The sequence below is a fragment of the Dendropsophus ebraccatus genome, chromosome 7 (assembly GCF_027789765.1).
Source record: "Dendropsophus ebraccatus isolate aDenEbr1 chromosome 7, aDenEbr1.pat, whole genome shotgun sequence".
Taxonomy (NCBI): Eukaryota; Metazoa; Chordata; class Amphibia; order Anura; family Hylidae; genus Dendropsophus; species Dendropsophus ebraccatus.
In genome coordinates this window covers 55336288-55358621 of record NC_091460.1, presented here as the reverse complement: position 1 = coordinate 55358621, position 22334 = coordinate 55336288, and the positions used below count along the sequence as shown (strand labels likewise).

General features: G+C 43.2%; 1 long non-coding RNA gene across 1 annotated transcript; it reads right to left on the bottom strand.

The window, feature by feature from the left end:
- Window positions 1-3254: 3254 nt before the first annotated feature.
- LOC138797423 (uncharacterized) lies at window positions 3255-22312 on the bottom strand. Its single transcript, XR_011363934.1, has 3 exons — window positions 22252-22312; window positions 20060-20164; window positions 3255-3339 (listed from the first exon to the last, which is right to left on the bottom strand). It is a non-coding gene; the product is annotated as an uncharacterized lncRNA (long non-coding RNA).
- Between the last annotated feature and the right edge of the window lie 22 nt (window positions 22313-22334).

The following is a 22334-nucleotide window of genomic DNA, read 5'->3' as shown; positions in this document are numbered from 1 at the left end:
GGGAAGATGTCACCTATCCTTATATGTCTACACTATATTTCTCTGTATTGTAGAGATTAACCTTCTAGGTGCCAAAAAAATTCAACTATATAAGAGTTAAATGCTAAGGATGGCAGAAAATTATATGCATACAATTCTCATTACATTTTGCATAGAAATACCACTGTCTCCATTCAGCAAAAATCTATTTTTCCCTGAATTCAACTTTTTACTTTCTTATACAGTATATCAATCATATCCTAAAGTGACAATCACTACTGGCAGCCATTAACACTCCTTTTTAAAGTTTGTTATCCAGCGTTTCCCACAGTTATGCTTATATTGCTGCAGATAAGTTGACCCAAAACTGTAAAAAAAAATATTAGGCTGAACTGAATATAAAATAACCAAAACTATTATGAAAAGATTTGCACCTAATTCTGTGTTTGGACCGACTCCTGGTTTTGGCTAAGAATACTGAACACTAAACTGACCAAAGTCCTGGTGAGGGGATTTATCATCCCCTCACCCCAGGCGGATCTGCACAAAAATCTGCAGCTTCTTGCAGATGTACTGCGGACACCCCTCCACGTGTGCTGCCTCCACACATATATTCTTCCCTAGCAGCAATGTTCTAATTGAATGGAATAGCTTAAAAAAATGGCATCTAATGGATGTTTTCTGTTGAAACATCTCTATAAAATACTAGATATAAAAGGGTCTCATATACGTCTACCGATCCTGTATTATAACTTCATCAATATGCAGCCTAATGCATCCGTAATATACTAGCATGCATTAAAAGGATTGTCCAGCCTATTGGTAAAAATTTATCAGTTACTGGAATCATGGTAAAAGAAATACTCATTCACACTATGTATTTTTTGATTCAACAACAGCTGTTGTTGAATTTTTGCATGTTTAGCAATCGAATCGACCGATCGAATTAGCCCCTATGGAATCCCGGCCGTAGTGTATACTTTGCATTGTGTGCTATGGCTAATTGGAGTGCCCGCTTTCCAATTAAGTGATGTGCACCTGGCCAGTACTGCAGTATCTGCTGGACTGAACATCTCAGACAGAACATAGCCTTAAAGGAAACCAATCACACAAAAACTGGCCATAAAGCTAAGGAAACATGCTGGTACATCAGCCAGCACGCTTCCTGAACATCCCCCTGTACCCTCTGTCCCATGAACATTCAGCCCGCAAAGTTAGTTTAATAGTCTCCCACGCTCTATATAAATTACCATGCAAGTAGTCACGGTGGGCGGGGGCTTCTTCAAGTAGTCACTGGGTCCTGGGCCCCTCTGGGCGTGTTGGAAAGTGGCGCCTGGTGACGTCACTCGGGGGGGCCGGCATTGCACGTCGGCCCACGCCGACGTCTTTACTATGCTGCGCATGCGCAGTGCAGCCGTATAAGACGCTGTTGTACTGCGCCTGCGCGGCGTAGTACAGCAGCGGCTACACCCACTGTACTGCGCATGCGCAGTATAGTAAAGATGTCGCCGCACCCCCCCCCCCCCCCCGAGTGACGTCACCAGGCACCACTTTCCAACATGCCCAGAGGGGCCGTGCCCAGGACCCAGTGACTACTTGAAAAAGCCCCCGCCCACCGTGACTGCTTGACCAGCCACCCGCCCACCGTGGCTGCTTGCATGGTAATTTACAGAGAGCGGGAGACTATTAAACTAACTTTGCGGGCTGAATGTTCATGGGACAGAGGGTACAGGGGGATGTTTAGGAAGCGTGCTGGCTGATGTACCAGCATGTTTCCTTAGCTTTATGGCCAATTTTAGTGTTTTGGTCTCCTCCGTTAGGTTTGTTTACAGGGGTCACCACTACAGCCAATCATTAGCCACAGCTGTATACGGCACAAAATGGAAGGAAGAGTTGATGACATCAATGGTCATGTCACGTGCTATCAGAAACCCCTAGGCGACCCTGGACGGTGTGACAGGCTCCCGACCCCCCGTTAGATCCCCCTATACTTATCTCATCGGGTCCCGCTTCCTGAACCGGTCGGGTGACTGAGATTTCAGCGCCCGAAGCCCGGCGCGCGCGCTCACAGGAGAGTCAGATGCTCATAGAGAATGAATGGTGAGTCCGATGCTCCGTCATTCTCTATGGGCATCGGCCTCTCCTGTGAGCGCATGTGCCGGGCTTCGGGCGCTGAAATCTCAGTCACCCGACCGGCTCAGGAAGCGGGACCCGGCGTGATGAGGTAAGTATAGGGGGATCTAACGGGGGGGGGGGGGGGGGTCAGGAGCCACGGGGGGTGACAGGTTTCCTTTAATAATAAAAAGCCCCCTCCCCTAATAAAAGTTTGAATCACCCCCCTTTTCCCATGTTATAAATAAAAATAAATAGATAAACAAACATGTTTGGTATCGCCGCGTGCGTAATTGCCCGAACTATTAATTAATCACATTCCTGATCTCGCACAGTAAACAGCGTAAGCGCAAAAAATCCCAAAGTGCAAAATTCCGCATTTTTGATCACATCAAATCCAGAAAAATTTGAATAAAAAGCGATCAAAAAGTCGCATATGCGCAATCAAGGTACCGATAGAAAGAACACATCATGGCACAAAAAATGACTCCTCACACAGCCCCATAGGCCAAAGCATAAAAGCGCTATAAGCCTGGGAATGGAGCTATTTTAAGGAACATATATTTGTTAACAATGGTTTGAATTTTTTACAAGCCATCACATAATATAAAAGTTATACATGTTACATATTATTGTAATCGTAACAATTTGAGGAACATATATTACAAGTCAGTTTTACCCCAGGGCAAATGAAGTAAAAAAAAATACCCTTCAAATAAAAGAAATGTGGCTTTTTTTTTTTCAATTTCACCACACATTAAATTTATTTTCCGGTTTCGCAGTGTACTTTATGAAAAAATTCAGTCTGTCATTGCAAAGTACAATTAGTGAAGCAAAAAATAAGGGCTCATGTGGGTTTCTAGGTGAAAAAATGCAAGTGCTATGGCCTTTTAAGCACAAGGAGGAAAAAACGAAAATGCAAAAATTGAAATTGGCCCCGTCCTTAAAGGGTTAAAAAAATGTTTGTGATACTGGTTGGATCCAAATATCTTGCTTCTATGGTTGCAATAACTATTTCTGGGCTTGTTATTATAAAACACCGGGCAGTATTTAGCCTCTTTGTGTATTTAGCATCTGTTTACACTGCGCTGAGAAATGTATCTTTTTGCAATGCAAAGTTATAGATGTTTCAAACTGTAATCACTGGAGGCATCAGCCCTGGTATCACTTCCAAACTCTAGTCCTGATGTTGTTTGTCCAGTTTCTATTTTACATAGCTATCACGTGGAGTCTTGTATACCTTCATACCTGTGATGCAATAAGTACAGATAAGACATGAGAAAAGGATAGAATATTTCCCACACATAATACATCTGCTTCAATATAATACAACCTGTGATCACAGCCATGGAGCATGCTGGTGCATCAAAAAATAGACAAGTTGAAATAATAACAGTCGATAATGTAGTCACCTTTACACTACGTTCAGTCTATGATAATTAATGGATATGGCACTGGTATACATGGGATACATTGGCATACTGTTTTGCCAGTTTGCCAATAGTATAGCACAAAAATAGCGCCATAATAGATATGAACATGTCCTAATACATGGAGGCATGGTATGGGGGCTCTACACAGCGCCATACAACAGCAAATGATGGAACTCCAAGTACAAGTTCTAACATGTCACCATTCTACCAATCCATCAGTAATTGTGAGCCATAAAATTAATCCATACAATTCTACATGCAGTAGGAAGCTACTTTAAAGGTAGCATTGGGCGTCCTTAAAGGAGAAGTCCCACTAAAACTAAAATCAGCAGGCAGGTGGAAGTAAAAATTTTAAAAAATGTAAACTCGACCCCCACTCGAGCCTCATAGTGCCGCTCCGGCGTTCCGTTCACCGCAGCCGGAGTCCTGCAGCTCTGCTAGATGCAGAGTCACAATCCTGGCTGAGTGATTGCCCGCTCAGCCAATCAGTGACTGGAGCAGGACACCACCCCAATCACTGACTGGCTGAGCAGGCAATTGCTTAGCCGGGTACATAGCGCTGCTGCTGGGAGAGACGCGTACGTGACGAACCCAGTTTCCAGCTGCAGATGTCCTCTGGCAGCTGGCATAGGGCCCCTGGAGAGGCGGAGGCATGAGGAGGGGTGAGTTTGCATGTTTATTATTTTCCCCCGCCTACCTGCTGATTTTACTCTTCGTAGGACTTCTCCTTTAACTTAAGATATGTCCACACCTGACTACACATTTTAATATATAGAAATATTAGTTCTGTGATCTCTTGAACCACACAATGCTGGCCATACATATTAGCTGTTGGCTGAAGGCTTGCTCTTCAACCCCTATCTGTCTGGATCCCACCACATATATGAACACTCTGCAAAAGTGTGCACGTGTTCTCGATAGGGAGAGGGGATGTCTCTGAGGGCTGCTTATTTTCTACTGGACAAAAAGATTAGCTTTAAATCGACATGCCTGATCCTTATGGCCTCTGGTATCTGCCTTTGGGGGAGAGTTGGGACCATATACATTAGATGTCAGAAGTGTTGGGCTCTCCTGATTTATGTATTGCGTACCTCCAGCTTAAAACGCATAAACTATTGATAAGTGTTCAGTCCTGTACTCTGGACATGAAACAGTTAAACAAATATTTGTTATGCGTTCTGGCGTTGGATCTGTGTCAGCATACAAAGGGTTAAAGCACTGATACTGAGTGCAGGGAGATAACACTGCCATGGTGCTCAGGTATTTATATCTGCGTGACCTACAGTATATAGAGAGTGGTTCTGAGCTCAGCATCAGTGATCATACAGTCCAGCCAGATTACAGATAGATATGGTCACAACCATACAGAACAAGACATAATACAAGATCTGCCATGTCTCATTTGATTTTGATTGACATCAAATCTTACCGCTGAATGATCCATTATAACATGATTTATTCAACAACTAGCAGGAGCTCAGCAGTAATAGGTTGATATATAAGAGAGACTTCTACCGTATGTAACCTGTATGTACAACCCACAGCGCTGGTCATAAAGGTAAATTATTACAGAATACCCCTAGATACACAATTTCATGGGTGATATTTTATCATATCCTAATATAGCTATGTCCAGAGCAGCAGCAAATCACCATAAAAACCTCTCTAGCTCTGGGCAGTTCCTGATATAGACAGAGGGGGCAGCAGAGAGCACTGTGTCAGACTGGAAAGAATACACCACATCCTGCAGGACATACAGCAGCTGATAAGTACTGAAAGACTTGAGATTTAAATAGAAGTATTTTACAAATCTGCATAACTTTTGACACAGGCTAATTTGAAAGCATTTCAGAGTACCCCTTTAATTAAACTAACGTCTAAATCCTTGTTGTTCTATGTGTTTTACATGATTACTTTGCCTCTGAAAATCTCCTGAAGGAAATGTAAGTAATAATGTAAGGACGTAATAATAAATAAGAGAACCAACAAATCCCTCACACCAGGGGAAATCAGAACTAGCAGAGCCAGTGAGGCACATAGGCTGGATATCCATGTTTGTTGTTAGGTGACTGGAGGGATTCCCAGGCCTGGTATTATCTCGCAGTGCTATAACAACTGTCATAGATCCACTATGTCTTGTTATGATAAACTTTCACTATGTAAACTTTGCCCTGTGCATATCTCAGGTAGTTTGTGCTCAGAAGTGGACGGGCAAAGATCACATATTTTCATCCTTGTGAGGTACAATGGCTCCTGGTATTCCAGGCACAAAGAATGGAGGGATGGGTACCTTTTTTGGCAAAGGTACCCCAAACTGGCTAAAATACTTATCTGGTACTCTTTTAGGGTTTATGACACTATGAAAGGTACTCTGTAAATCCATGTGATAGTACAACTTTAACCCCTTAACAACAATGGATGTAAATGTATGTCATGAAAGTCATGGCCTAGATGACACATGGCATACTTGTATGTCATGGTCTGCGGGGGCGCTATCAGGAGCTGAGCTCACTTTACAGAGAGTAAGGACTGGCTGCTACCAACAGCTGGGTCTTCACTGTTAATGACGGGCCACTGCAGCCGTCCGCCATTACCAATTTAATGCTGCATTTAAATGTCAGTGGCAGGAGCTTTGCTCCTGTCACTGTCTGAACGGGGCCCCTGCATTGTATTTACAGGGTCCTGATAATTTTAACTGACTACCAGAGGTCTCTTATTTTCCTCTGTGCAGTCAGATGGGCAATGATTGCATAGAGTCTCCCACAGGCAGCCTCTATGCAATGATCACAGATAACATAGATCAATGCTATGCTATGGCAAAGCAGTGATCAGTGTTAGTAAATGTAATGCATGCATGTTATAGTCCCCTAGGGGAACTTAAAAAGTGTAAGGAAAAAAATGTCAAAATTCCTCCCCCACTAAAAGTTGCCATTTTATAAATAGAACACATAAAAATACTAAAATAAATAAATATATTAACGTATATATCATAGCATGTGTTGTTCCCGCACAGTAAACAGCATAAATAAAAAGCAGTAAAAGAATTTTGTGATTTTGTCGGGAATGTTGATATTTTTGTTACATTTTATATAAAATAAAAGAATTAATAAAAAGTGATCAATATGGCCTGTAGTTACTGGGCTCTTGTCTACTCCCCTTCTTGTATAACATTGGCCGTTCCCCAATCCTCAGGAGCATCTCCTGTTAGCAGGGATTGGTTATACAGGTCTGTCAGGGGGCAGCAATCACTGATCAGAGTTGATGTGAATGTGGCCTAATATAAATCCAAAATAAATATAATATATTGTGTATTAGATTAGCATTCTAATATACTGTATACTTCAGAAGTAAGATTAATGAGGGATCACTAAGGATTTATGGAGCGCTAGATGATTGTTTTGCATGTATAGGGTGTCAGAGTATTTTATGTGTCACTCTGTGTGGGTGTCAATAAAAGACATTACGCACCGGAATTTGCATCTCTCATTCTGGCTGGCATTGTGTAGGTAGAGATTTGCATGTTCTCTAATGTACCTGTCAGTATTGGAAACTTGTACAAGATTTTATTGTGCAAGATTAATTTCTCTGGGAATTTGTGGAATGCGGTTATCATGGAGTTAGTTATGATTTTCACATTTCTTTTTTATTGCATGTTTTGAACAGCATCTAGAAATGCTTAGAAAGCCACAAATGTCTGTATAGGACTGTTATAATGAAACTAAATAAAAAGCTTGTTGCACATTATTAACCAGCTTTCCTGCGCTGCAACATTTTACTTCCCCACGCTGGGGGAATCCCCATCTGAGACATGGGTCCCATATCCACAGTATACAGACATGGGTGCCATCTCTAAGACCTGCACTTTTCTCAAGAACAAGGTCGCCTGGGATGGTTGGGCTGCGGAGAACAGCCAAGCTGACTGTATTACACAGTTTGCATAACTCTCATAGACGTTAATAGAAAATTGATTAATAGTATAGTATCATTCACAGCTTTCCATCCAGAAATAACTGGATGGTTCGCTGACAGTTATAGAAGATGTGTATGGCCACCTTCACATAACAAGGGCTATGAAGTAATTTACAGATTGTTAAAGGAAAATCATCAGCAGGATTGTACATATGAACCTGCTGATGGATACCCGTAGCTGGATAGTTGGTGATTCTGGTGCTGCTCTTCTTATTTTTGGCCACCATACCGTTTTTTAGTATTTTGATAAAAAAGAGAATATGCAAATGAATCTGTTTGGTGCACTGGGGGAATTCCCTGGCCTCTGGCTCATATGGCCTCCTCCTTATGCATATTCATATATAAACAGGTTCATTTGCAGATTATCTTGTTATTAAGGGGGAACTATTAACCGGTTAGATGAATCTAACCTGCTGATAGCCCCCTCTAGCGCCCGGGACACTGAGGAGGAAGGTTTGTGTCTTACCTTCGTCCTCAGCACCTGTCCCATGCTGTTAGTCGGGGTAAACTCCACTCTGAAGCACCCTTAGGAGCACTGCCGCGTCATCCAGCCTCCCCCTCTAATGATAATCAATGGTGGGGGCAGAGTGCCCCGAAGTGGAGTTTACCTAGACTAACAGCGTGGGACCAGAGCTGAGGAGGAAGGTAAGACACATACCTTACTCTTCAGTGTCCCGGGCGCCATAGGGGGCTATCAGTAGGTTAGATTCATCATGCAGGAACCATTTACTCTCTGAACCATGTAATTGATTCACAAGAGAAATAGAAATTTTAATTACCTTTAGCATTGTAAATAGGGGCACAAATATACAGAGATAATGCCATATGCATTTTGTGCTGCCCCACAAGGCCTCTATATGTGGCAGCAGGAAAGACATTTTAGATGTTTTTTGGTGGTATGGAAAGCCTAGAATGTCTGGATGTGTGTTGGAAGAAAAAAAAAAAGGCTCTATATTTGGTGGGTCTGTGTCAAGATAAAGGTCCCTAATGTATACACAGTAGTGAGAAGTCTACCAAACCTGCCAACTTGGAGGGCACCTAATTGAAAATGGAGGGTGCATACTAAATGTTTGTTGAAACCCTCACCAGCACCCCAACCCCACTCGCTGTGGCTTATCTCTCTCGGAACAAAGAGGTTGACCACTATCACCACCAACATTATCTGTCGGTAGTTGCTCGGAACGGCCCCATACACCTTAGATTGATGGCATTCTTGGGCGTCTAAAGTCTAAGGTATATGGGGAACTTTCGGCTATGTTCACACATTTCTGTCTTTTTTTCAACCAAAACCAGTTCAAATCTTTCCATTATAATTTTGCCCTGTCAGTTCCACTCCTGATTTTGGATGAAGAAAGGCTGACCAAAAGACTGACGGAAATACTTTATGTGAATATAGCCTTAAAGTGGCAATATTTGTAGAAAGTCTACTGAACCTGCTGATTTCCATGGGACCCAAGTAAGTATTGTGTATGGGGATGTCCCCATATTATCCTGCTCTATTATCCAGCTGCTGGAGGAGTCTGACAGTGGTTTATCTCTTTCTATTAACCTGGCTATACATGTTTATGGGGGAGTTAGGAATAATCCCCTTCACATTTGGCTGGCATCTATTGAGGATGTATGGGCAGCTTTAGCAATTTGACAATACTGATCTATGTGTCTATGATGGAAAGGAAGTTTGTTGTCAAGAAGTGTTAACATGTGTTATACGTTGGGTTTCTGTTGTAGCCTCCTTATAGGAATTTTTGTTGGAAAAACACCAGTTTCTTTTTTTTGGGGCCAGATTTAAAGGGGTTATCCAGCGCTACAATCCACTTTCCCTCCTCTCTTGTCTCCAGCTCAGGTGTGGTTTGCAATTAAGCTCCATTTACTTCAATAGAACTGAGCTTGAAACCCCACCCAATCTGGAGACAAGAGAGGGGGAAAAGTGGGCATGTTTTTGTAGCGCTGCATAATCCCTTTAAAAGGAAATCTAGAGGAAATGAATTTGAAAGGGAAATATTGAGTCTTTCTCTCCTCTGCTGGATCCAATTCTGACGTTGGCTCAAAAAAAAAAAAAAAAAAGAATAAACAACCTTAGTCATTAAAGGAAAACAGGCAGCACGGATATGCATATATGCTTGCTGCCAGTTTCCCATTGCCGATCACATGAGCAGTGCATACATACCTTCTTTGCTACTCTGTGACCCAGCCTGGTCCTAAAAAATATTCTTTAGCTGACAGCGTCAGGAGTAGCACTGGTGTAAATTAACAGTAGGAAAGGTAAGGTACTATGATCAAAGTGATCCACTGGATGGTCAGTAATCAAAGAGAAATTGCTTTTAGGTATGAATGCAAGTGCTCTTGTGCACATTTTTATTAAGTAACAAGTGAAATCACAGACAAAAGTTTCCGACGTTTCAGTGGTGACACCTTTATCTAGGAGTCTGTGTTGATGGATGCAGCAAAGATGAGCAGCCTGGCATTGTAAGTCTGCCTGATGGTGGTGGAGGTCCGGATGGGGCAGGGAGCCGCAGTGGATCGGAGGAATAAAGTACCGGACAGTACAACCAGAGCAGGAGCAGGCAGCAAACGGGATCCAGCGGAACTAGGTCGCTCGGTGATGACGCTGTGTCACAGAAATGTGCCTTTGACACTGTCTGCGTCTGTCCCGCCCCGCTCTCTGGCCAATGCTGTATCTTCATCATGTCAAAATGCCGCCACCCGCCTCCTGCAGCTGTAAATCAGGCCTGGGCCTGTTTTTAAGGCCAGGCTGTATTACAGATCAGCGTGGAAGGTATGTATGCACTGGTCATGTGATCGGCAATGGGAAACTGTCAGCACGGATATATACATATCTGTGACAGTTCCCCTTTAAATAAAAATATTCTCATATTCTAATCTAAATGATAAGATTTTTGGAGGGTGGGTGAAAATATTGTAGCAATGTACCTGCACATAAATGGAATGTTCTCCTGATGGGTTACATGACTATACCCAGTCCAATGTTCATGTGTACTCAGAATATGAGACAGACAACAGAGAGAGAGTGAGAGCACACACAAGGCTTATAGATTTCTATTGTTACACTGTACTAATACAATCTCCCAGATACTGAGTAACAGTCTGTTTTCTCACCGCTATCTAATTATTTGATAATACTAAATGCATTTCCTTCTATCTTGTTGATTTGCCCTGGTAGATAAATCCTTATGCTGATTTCCATTTGGTGTTCACCTTGTGAATTGATAAAGTCAGACTCCAGAGTGACCTCCACTACCTGTCTCCTCCATATCTGTTACAGAATCCACTGGACATAACCAGTTTACACTGTTAGATATATTATCTAAAACAAGTCTTTATGGTATAGTAGTCATGTTATTTAGGTGGTTTCTACTATAGATTATCCATTTATGAAGTGAATCTCTATCCTAGTTTCTGCCGAGCTTTGTATACTGGGGGCAGTGTTGGTCTTATTATCATCAGAGTAACACAGGATCCACCATTGATGAAGGAAAAAACTCACCTTCTCCTTCCATCCTTTGCTCCAGGACCATGTAAAGCATTCACATTGAAACCTCAGTACAGTCTTCAGGCACCATGTTTAAGACCTAAACAAACTGATATATACCTAAAATTATATTACCATCTATGTACAGGGAAGGTTGTCAATCACTAAGTAGGACTTTTAAAGTACTCTTTAAGAGACGACCCATTGGAATGAATTTTCAGGATCACAGACGTGTACTTATCTATATTTCTTCTTCTTGACTTTGCAACATAAGAGTGCTGTATACTACTTTTACAATTCTCAGTGGTGCCAAGGACTCTCTGAGCATTTGCTGCTTTAACCATTATGGACATCTAATATACTTTTATATATGTCCCTCATCTCTGTCTACCATCACAACCATGCACTTTGCTTGACCAATAACCTAGAGTGGTCATCCTCGCTCATTACATCCTCCAGCTCTCCCCTTCAGGACGTCTCCTAGCACCATTAAACCCGTTTCTAACATTTGCAGCTGCCTTGACAACTAATGTGCTCAAGTCATATAACTTTATTACAGCTACAGCTCATGGTCCCCATGAACCTGACCCGATGACAAATATCATTTTACATGCTATGAAATCTTCATGGTCTCACAGTAATATCTATATATTGGCACAGACACTGACGGGGTGATGGGTCCCTACAGCTTCACTAATAGTCACCATTGCATATACAAGGGACCGGTCTACTGGAGAATAAACTCACTTTATGTCTATTAAGTCACTGCTCTAACCCTATGAGACTGTAATCTCTCCTTTTATTTCCATTAGTCATATTACATGTGTACTGCTCCCCTGACTATGGAGTGCTGTGGAATATGTTGGTTTTTACTATTGCAAAAAAATAGCTAAAGTATCCTGACATATACATCTGCATTAATCTCAGTCAAGATGGAAGCCAATAAATCAATAATTATTTACGGACTTTTGGTTACTCTTTTACCTCCTTTTCTTTCAGCTTTTTAGCAATAAGACTATGACTAATGACTTCCCATGAATGTGGATGACAATATGAAAAAATACATTGCTCTAGTAGTATAGAGCGGTGGTCTGGTTAATGGGTTTACTCTAAGGGTGGGGCTGTAGTATTTGATATGCTTTGGAGCATGGATAACGTGACCGGTGGGGGTCATTCATTAATCTAATGGGGGCTTGGTTGTAGAAAGTCTACAAATGTCCTAATACCTTTGTTCTGTGAAGTGAATAAAAACGTATATTTTCCTTTTATTGTAACTATTATATCCAATATCATGGCTACCCATTATTTATGTGATTTTTTTTTTCAATGATTTCCCTATGTGGTGTGTGATCACTGGTGAAAATGTGGCAGAAATCTATTTGGAGCTTATTGTTTTCAATGAACAAATAGCCTCAAGAACGGAAGTCAACAACCGCCTGTTGAAATGATTTGCCTGTATCGAAAATAAAACTGTTGATATTCAAAGACAATGACAGAACCAAGTCATTATGATATGTATGAAACCCTGGTTGGCACAAAGACCAAATAGTGCACAATTTGCCATAAATTGTTAAATATAAGGCCTTCCCTGAAAGTAAGACCTTGCAAAGTTTTTGTTTGGAAGCATGCCTGCCGAACAGAACACATGGGCATGCAGCTGTAATTCTTTTTAGCCCACCACCATTGTCCCCTACCTTCATCGTCAATTGCAGAGCAGCTGCATGCAGAACATGAAAACTATTACCTGCCACCAAGCCCGATGGTCCTTCAAGCAGCCATCACTGGCAAATGTGCAAGCAAGGCATCAAGAGGCCCGTCGCCAGATGTAGAGCTGGACACAGTTTGCCGTTATCCCACTGCCAGCCGCCATACCATACGCTGTCCCTGCTGTGCTGTATGAGTGTATTGTGGTTAGCTCCCCCTGGTGGCCATAAGTCATCATACCGTACTCTGTTCCTGCTGTGCTGTTCGAGTGTGCTGCTGTGGTGAGCTCCCCTGGTGGCTGCAAGCCGCCATACCGTACTCTGTCCCTGCTGTGCTGTAAGAGTGTACTGTAGTGAGCTCCCCCTGGTGGCTGGAGGCCTTCATACTGTACTCTGCCCCTGGTGTGCGAGTGTGTTGCTGTGGTGAGCTCCCCTGGTGGCTGGAAGCCGCCATACCGTACTCTTTCCCTGCTGTGCTGTAAGAGTGTACTGTGGTGAGCTCCCCCTGGTGGCTGGAGGCCATCATACTGTACTCTGTCCCTGTTGTGCGAGTGTGCTGTGGTGAGCTCTCCCTGGTGGCTGAAAGCTGCCATACCATACTCTGTCCCTGCTGTGCTGTAAGAGTGTACTGTGGTGAGCTCCCCCTGGTGGCCGGAGGCCGTCATACTGTACTCTGTCCCTGTTGTGCGAGTGTGCTGTGATGAGCTACCCCTAGTGGCTGAAAGCCACCATACCATACGCTCTGTCCCCTGCTGTGAATGTGACATGTGGATTCTTCTTCATGAACATTCTCTAGTTTATTATTACATTGTGTCATTGATGTTTATAAATTAACCTTATCTTGCAAAATAAGGGATTGGCTGACAGCAGGATTGTACTTCTCAGCAATAGCATAATGTAGCACCTAAATTAAATTGTCGCAATTCATAGATTTACATCCAGCTGATCATGGTAGATATATATATGTAGCTTACCCATCAGGTTCACTTCAAAACTGATGTCAGGGGAGTTGTGTCCTATAAAGTAGCAAATTGTTGCACAAATACTGAAAAAATCTGATCCAAATATATAGCAAAAATGGTGCAGGACCTTGAATTCCCTCCTATAACTATGGTAACATTGTGAGCATGATGTCTTTCTGAGGCTTCTATAGATCTTGTCTAGAACTGAAGACATAGCAGAATGTTTCTAATACATAACTTTCAGTGTCATTGCTGGCTATTAAGAAGTTTCATCTACAATGAAGAGTGACTTTGTAAAGTTTAGTGAAAGTTCTGTTCAGAGGATGTGGTTAGTCAGTGACAGGTGTTTTGTGATGTGTGTCAGCACTATTACAGGGTTTCCTTTTGTTCTGTTATTTTGGTAATAATGTAATAGTTATAGGAAGGAAAGGAAGAAAATAGATTTGTTACAGTTATGACCTTTCCTTCTTCGTGTAAACAATAACCATTCCATTACCTATCTTCCTGGTTCAGCAAAACTTCTCAAACAACATGTCTGAACTGTTCTCCAACCTCTCATCCAACTCATTTGTCAGTCACCTCCAATCTGCCGCCTACTACACAGTGACTCCTCCAGCCAAAGCGGCCACAGATCTGTTAACCTCAGGCTAATAATCTGTGCTCCTTGCCCTCATCATGTTACCTGGACTACTGCAACATCCTCCTCTCTGGCCTCCTATTTAACACCTTACATGCTCAGCTCTGCTGCCCGACTAAACCACCTCTCCCCGCACTCCCCCTCTGGCAATTTATTTTTTTAAATTCTAAGTTTTATTGATTTTTTTTTTAATACAATTAACTTTGTGACATTAGATAACCAGAAAAAGAAAACAATTACAACTTTGGCTATGTTCACACGACGTACAGAAAACAACGTCCGTTCTTTTTATTTAAAAGCACGGCCGTTCTTTTCTCTCTGTGATTTAAGTTAATGCAAACTGTGGGCAATCACACAGTGCCCCGAACAATGGCTGTTGTTTTCCAGCAGCCGTACAAATAATGATCATGTCTATTTTTTGCGGCTGGTGTTGCATGAACAACGGACATTATTTTAACTTGTACACACACACACACACACACAGTGCTTTGCATTAAATCAATCTTTATCTTGCATTAAATCAATTTTTACAGGACACACCTAATACTGTATAGCAGCCAATACTGAGCTCTGTTCCTATGTCTGACATTGCAATGCTGGTGGTAGGAACATACTAAACACCAGTCATGGGAGCATAGCCCAGTGAGTTTGTACCCTTAAAATATAACCTGCATGAAGCCGATGCAGAGCCTGGTGGCACCATTCATCTTTCAAAAAATCGCCTGATACACTGGATGAGGGCCCGACACCCCCACTACCACTGATAACTCCTCTCCTTGGTGATGCATCACCAAGGGGATATCTGTGAACTGGGAGACTCGGGCCCTCCTCCAGTGCACCAAAAGGGTATAGTTGCATATCAAGAAACTGGTGCACGTGGCGGAAACCGGGTGGCGGTTTGAAAAAATGAACAGAGATCTACATGCCGGTGCCGACCAGGTTATATAGAAAAACATTTATTACGTGAAGTGGTACATTAGCTTTGAAAATAATAATAATTATGATAATGATAAAAGGGCATATACACATCCTAGGTGCCCATAACTGTATGATATAAACCAGAGGTATCATTACCATGGTGGCTCCACGCTGAGAGGATTTCCCAGACAGAAGTAAGACCCTGGATATTGTGAAGCTGAAAGGAATAAAAGAAGAAGGATAGACGGCAGAATTCCAAAAGAAGATGCACCAGAATTTTTATTTATGAGAAATAAAAATACAGCGGTGCCTTGGATTACGAGCATAATTCGTTCCAGGACCGTGCTTGTAATCCAAATCCACGGTTAAAGCAAATTTTCAAATAAATCATTGAAATGCAGAAAATTGTTTCCACACCCCAAAAATAATGATTTTTTTATTCTGAATAACATGTAAGGCTATGTTCACACTACGTAAAAGTACGGCCATTGTTGCCATCGGCAACAACGGCCGTACTTTATGCAGCTTGAAACATTGCCTATACCTTTATGGGATCCCGGCTGGATCGCATACACATTGTATACGCTCCGGGCCGGGATTCCATGCCGGGCCGCAAAGAACTGACATGTCAGTTTTCTGCGGACGCAATTCAGTGAATTGCGGCCGTAGGAAACCCTGTCAGTTCACACAATGAAGCGATCGGCTCTGGCCGCTTGCTTCATTGTGTCCTATGGGGAGTTCTGATGTGGGCGCGTGCTGATGCGCCCGCATCAGAACACTACAACCATAAAGATCATCTGGCCGGGATGATCTTAGCAGAGACCAGCCATTCAGTGACCCGGCCGGGTCACGGAACGGCCGGTCTCTTACAAAGTATGAACATAGCCTAAAACAAACATTTAAAAATGGCTAAATATGTGTTAATAAAAGTTATTGTACAGTATAGCAACCAGCATGTGGTGTATAATGTATAGTAACTGCATAAACCTGAAAAAAACAGCAGGAGTTTGTAGATACAGGATGGAGCTGCAGATCCCCATAATGAGAATCACAGCGCTATGCAGGACAGTGACAGAAACTTATTTTATACAGCCGTGTGTATAGCTGAGTGTGAGTGCAGGCAAATTATAGCAGCAGTGTGTATAGCTGAGTGTGAGTGCAAGCACATTATAGCAGCAGTGTGTATAGCTGAGTGTAAGTGCAGGCACATTATAACAGGAATGGAGAGGATAGGAAACACAAGGGCTAATAGAGACTCCAGGGAGCATGAAGGAATAAGCAGGGCATATGTGGGCACATAGAGGGGTTACATCTATAAAGGGATTATCTCCACAGTCCCGTCCCCTGATGCAAGCCTCAGTCTGAAGTGGATCTGCTATGATTTGGAAGGTGAGAAAGACTTGCTGGGTCAGAGTACAGGGCTGTAGACCCCGCTATGCAGACCATGCCCCTCCCCTACTCCTCCTCCAACCCAGCACAGGGAGCTTTTAAACCAAACCAAGTTACAATTTTGAAAAACTGTGAGCTCCTCTTGCAAAACGCCCTCAATCCAAGTTACTCTTAAACCGAGGTACCACTGTTTTTATAAGGAATGTGTCATCACTTTCATGCTGCTCGAACCATCAAGAATTGTGTAAATAAGGAAAACTGTATGGCCTTTCTTCGTCATGTGCAGACAAATTCAATACAAACGAAGATGAAGTAAACATACAAATATACAGACATACAGATTTATTTACATATATACAGAGGACTACGAAGTCCCTACCTACACTAAATTCAAAGCCCCCTGGTGTGGGCGTGCCCAAACTCCAGATGCAAGGGTGCTGTCCCTATGCTGGAGCAATAAGACACAATAAATACATATGTATAGAGCAGACAAGATAAGGTCAATACAAATGTATACGGTAAGTCTCGATAATTCATTGATTTACAGCAAATAATGGGGTGGCGGGTACAATGTAGCATCAAAAGATACAGATTGTGCACTGAAGAGCACTTGTGGCGTCAGTTCATTTACCACTCAATGCCTACATGTGGATATTAAAGGGGTTATCCAGCGCTACACAAAAATGGCCACTTTCTTCCAGAGACAGCCCCTCTCTTGTCTCCAGTTTGGGTGGGGTTTTGTAACCCATTTCTATTTAGGTGAATGGAGCTGAATTGCAAACTGCACCTGAACTGGAGACAAGAGTCATGCTGTCTCTGGAAGAAAGCGGCCATGTTCTTGCAGCGCTGGATAACCCCTTTAACACCAGACTATATCGTCATGAAAAAGTTCAATCAAAAAGACGTCACACTTGTTCTTCCAACGCGTTTCCTCCTGCTAATGTTGGCAGTAAGGTGGGTTTATCAAGGAAATAAGGTGTGGGTCTTGTATAGGGATGAATAAATTTCTTAGTTGTTGGTAGAAATTGCAGTGCCATAATGACTGCATGTGTTTCTTTAGCGATAACCATGGTTAACAGAAGAGAAACAATGATGCCAAGCAGCAGCCTCCTTTTAAAGTGTCCAGTGGTGTCATTCTTACTTAATCATGACAGATTGATCTCCAGCCCTGTCCTCATCAACCCCCACACCTGTGTTAATGGAGCAATCACTGAAACGATGTTAGCTGGTCCTTTTAGGGCAGGGCTGCAATCATGTTGAAAAGTGTTTTGGGGGATAAAGTTTATTTCTAGGCAAATATTGACTTTGCAAGTAATTGCTGTTAAGCTGATCACTCTTTATAACACTCTGGAGTATATGAAAATTGCCATTTTAAAAACTGAAGCAGTAGACTTTGTAAAAATTTATATTTGTATCATTCTCAAATCTTTTGGCCATGACTGTATACAGATGTATATATCCCCTCTCCAGGAGACTGTATAGAGACAGATGTATATATCCCCTCTCCAGGAGACTGTATAGAGACAGCTGTATATATCCCCTCTCCAGGAGACTGTATACAGACAGATGTATATATCCCATCTCTCCAGGAGACTGTATACAGACAGATGTATATATCCCCTCTCCAGGAGACTGTATACAGACAGATGTATATATCCCCTCTCCAGGAGACTGTATACAGATGTATATATCCCATCTCTCCAGGAGACTGTATACGGACAGATGTATATATCCCATCTCTCCAGGAGACTGTATACAGACAGATGTATATATCCCATCTCTCCAGGAGACTGTATACAGATATATATATATCCCATCTCTCCAGGAGACTGTATACGGACAGATGTATATATCCCATCTCTCCAGGAGACTGTATACAGATATATATATATCCCATCTCTCCAGGAGACTGTATACAGACAGATGTATATATCCCATCTCTCCAGGAGACTGTATACGGACAGATGTATATATCCCATCTCTCCAGGAGACTCTATACAGACAGATGTATATATCCCATCTCTCCAGGAGACTGTATACAGACAGATGTATATATGCCATCTCTCCAGGAGACTGTATACGGACAGATGTATATATCCCATCTCTCCAGGAGACTGTATACAGACAGATGTATATATCCCATCTCTCCAGGAGACTGTATACAGATATATATATCCCATCTCTCCAGGAGACTGTATACAGACAGATGTATATATCCCCTCTCCAGGAGACTGTATACAGACAGATGTATATATCCCCTCTCCAGGAGACTGTATACAGACAGATGTATATATCCCCTCTCCAGGAGACTGTATACAGATGTATATATATCCCATCTCTCCAGGAGACTGTATACAGACAGATGTATATATCCCATCTCTCCAGGAGACTGTATACGGACAGATGTATATATCCCATCTCTCCAGGAGACTGTATACAGACAGATGTATATATCCCATCTCTCCAGGAGACTGTATACAGATATATATATATCCCATCTCTCCAGGAGACTGTATACGGACAGATGTATATATCCCAACTCTCCAGGAGACTGTATACAGACAGACGTATATATCCCATCTCTCCAGGAGACTGTATACAGATGTATATATGCCATCTCTCCAGGAGACTGTATACAGACAGATGTATATATCCCATCTCTCCAGGAGACTGTATACAGATGTATATATGCCATCTCTCCAGGAGACTGTATACAGACAGATGTATATATCCCATCTCTCCAGGAGACTGTATACAGACAGATGTATATATCCCATCTCTCCAGGAGACTGTATACAGACAGATGTATATATCCCATCTCTCCAGGAGACTGTATACAGATGTATATATGCCATCTCTCCAGGAGACTGTATACAGATGTATATATGCCATCTCTCCAGGAGACTGTATACAGACAGATATATATATATATATATATATATATATATCCCCTCTCCAGGAGGCTGTATACAGACAGATATATATATATATATATATATATATATATATATATATATATATCCCCTCTCCAGGAGACTGTATACAGACAGATATATATATATCCCCTCTCCAGGAGACTGTATACAGACAGATGTATATATCCCATCTCTCCAGGAGACTGTATACAGATGTATATATGCCATCTCTCCAGGAGACTGTATACAGATGCAGGGCCGTTTTAATACATTGGTGGGCCCAGTGCACAGCCCTCAAGAGTGGGCCCCCCCTTCCCTTTCGGCACATTGTATAATGTACTGAATTTGCCCCCACACTGTATCAAGAGCCCCAATACATACAGTAGTTACCTTATAACACTATTTCCACCATACAGTGATTATATATTACATAAAAACTGCACTAAACAAAACAGAAAGATATTACCAATGATACCATTACATAATACCGCCACATCATGACCCCTAACACTACAATCCTATAACAGAGTGCAGTTACATCCAGTGACTCACCGGGGGCGTCTTCTCCAATCAGAGTCTGTCACCTTTTCTTTTTCTCTCCATCCAGCCTGGGCCACCTTGAAGTCTTCCCCTGGCTGTGAATCTTCTCTCCAGAATCTGCCAGACAAATATTTTAGGCTCCAACACATACAGTAGTTAGGTCCCCTGTACCCCTATATAGTAGTTACACCCCTCCGTGCCCCTACATAGTTACACCCCTCTGTGCCTCCATAGTTTTAAGGTGTCCCTGTAGTATATAGCCCCTCATGTGCTCCTCCAGTTATATACAGCCCTCCTGTGCGCTCCCCCATTAGTATATAGCCCCCCTGTGCACTCTCCCCAGTAGTATATAGCCCCCCCTGTGCTCTCCCACAATAGTATATAGCTCCCCTGTGCTCCCCCATAGTATATAGCCCCCTGTGCTCCCCCATAGTATATAGCCCCCTGTGCTCCCCAGTAGTATATAGCTCCCCTGTGCTCCCCAGTAATATATAGCTCCCCTGTGCTCCCCCATAGTATATAGCTTCCCTGTGCTCCCCATAGTATATAGACCCCTGTGCTCCCCAGTAGTATATAGTCCCCTGTGCTCCCCCATAGTATATAGCTCCCCTGTGCTCCCCCATAGTATATAGCCCCCTGTGCTCCCCCATAGTATATAGCCCCCTGTGCTCCCCAGTAGTATATAGCCCCCTGTGCTCCCCAGTAGTATATAGCTCCCCTGTGCTCCCCAGTAGTATATAGCTCCCCTGTGCTCCCCCATAGTATATAGCTTCCCTGTGCTCCCCATAGTATATAGACCCCTGTGCTCCCCAGTAGTATATAGTCCCCTGTGCTCCCAAGTAGTATATAGCTCCCCTGTGCTCCCCCATAGTATATAGCTCCCCTGTGCTCCCCATAGTATATAGACCCCCTGTGCTCCCCATAGTATATAGACCCCTGTGCTCCCCAGTAGTATATAGTCCCCTGTGCTCCCCCATAGTATATAGCTCCCCTGTGCTCCCCAATAGTATATAGCCCCCTGTCCTCCCCCATAGTATATAGCCCCCTGTGCTCCCCCATAGTATATAGCTCCCCTGTGCTCCCCCATAGTATATAGCCCCCTGTCCTCCCCCATAGTATATAGCTCCCCTGTGCTCCCCAGTAGTATATAGCACCCCTGTGCTCCCCCATAGTATATAGCCCCCTGTGCTCCCCCATAGTATATAGCCCCCTGTGCTCCCCCATAGTATATAGCTTCCCTGTGCTCCCCATAGTATATAGACCCCTGTGCTCCCCAGTAGTATATAGCCCCCTGTGCTCCCCAGTAGTATATAGCTCCCCTGTGCTCCCCAGTAGTATATAGCTCCCCTGTGCTCCCCCATAGTATATAGCCCCCTGTGCTCCCCCATAGTATATAGCCCCCTGTGCTCCCCAGTAGTATATAGCTCCCCTGTGCTCCCCAGTAGTATATAGCTCCCCTGTGCTCCCCCATAGTATATAGCTTCCCTGTGCTCCCCATAGTATATAGACCCCTGTGCTCCCCAGTAGTATATAGTCCCCTATGCTCCCCCATAGTATATAGACCCCTGTTCTCCCCCATAGTATATAGCCCCCTGTGCTCCCCCATAGTATATAGCCCCCTGTGCTCCCCAATAGTATATAGCTCCCCTGTGCTCCCCATAGTATATAGCCCCCTGTGCTCCCCCATAGTATATAGCTCCCCTGTGCTCCCCCATAGTATATAGCCCCCTGTGCTCCCCAATAGTATATAGCCCCCGTTCTCCCCCATAGTATATAGCCCCCCTGTGCTCCCCTATAGTATATAGCCCCCTGTCCTCCCCCATAGTATATAGCCCCCTGTGCTCCCCCATAGTATATAGCCCCCTGTGCTCCCCCATAGTATATAGCCCCCTGTTCTCCCCCATAGTATATAGCCCCCTGTGCTCCCCAATAGTATATAGCTCCCCTGTGCTCCCCCATAGTATATAGCCCCCTGTTCTCCCCCATAGTATATAGCCCCCTGTGCCCCCCCATAGTATATAACTCCCCTGTGCTCCCCCATAGTATATAGCTCCCTGTGCTCCCCCATAGTATATAGACCCCTGTTCTCCCCCATAGTATATAGCCCCCTGTGCCCCCCATAGTATATAGCCCCCTGTGCTCCCCCATAGTATATGTGCTCCCCCTCCCATATAACATTGAAAAAAACAAACACTGTTACTCACCTGGGTCCTCGCGTTCCTCTTCTCTTCCCTCCTGTGGCCGCACTTCCTGCAGTCACAAGAGGCTGCACTCCCCTCACCCTCGC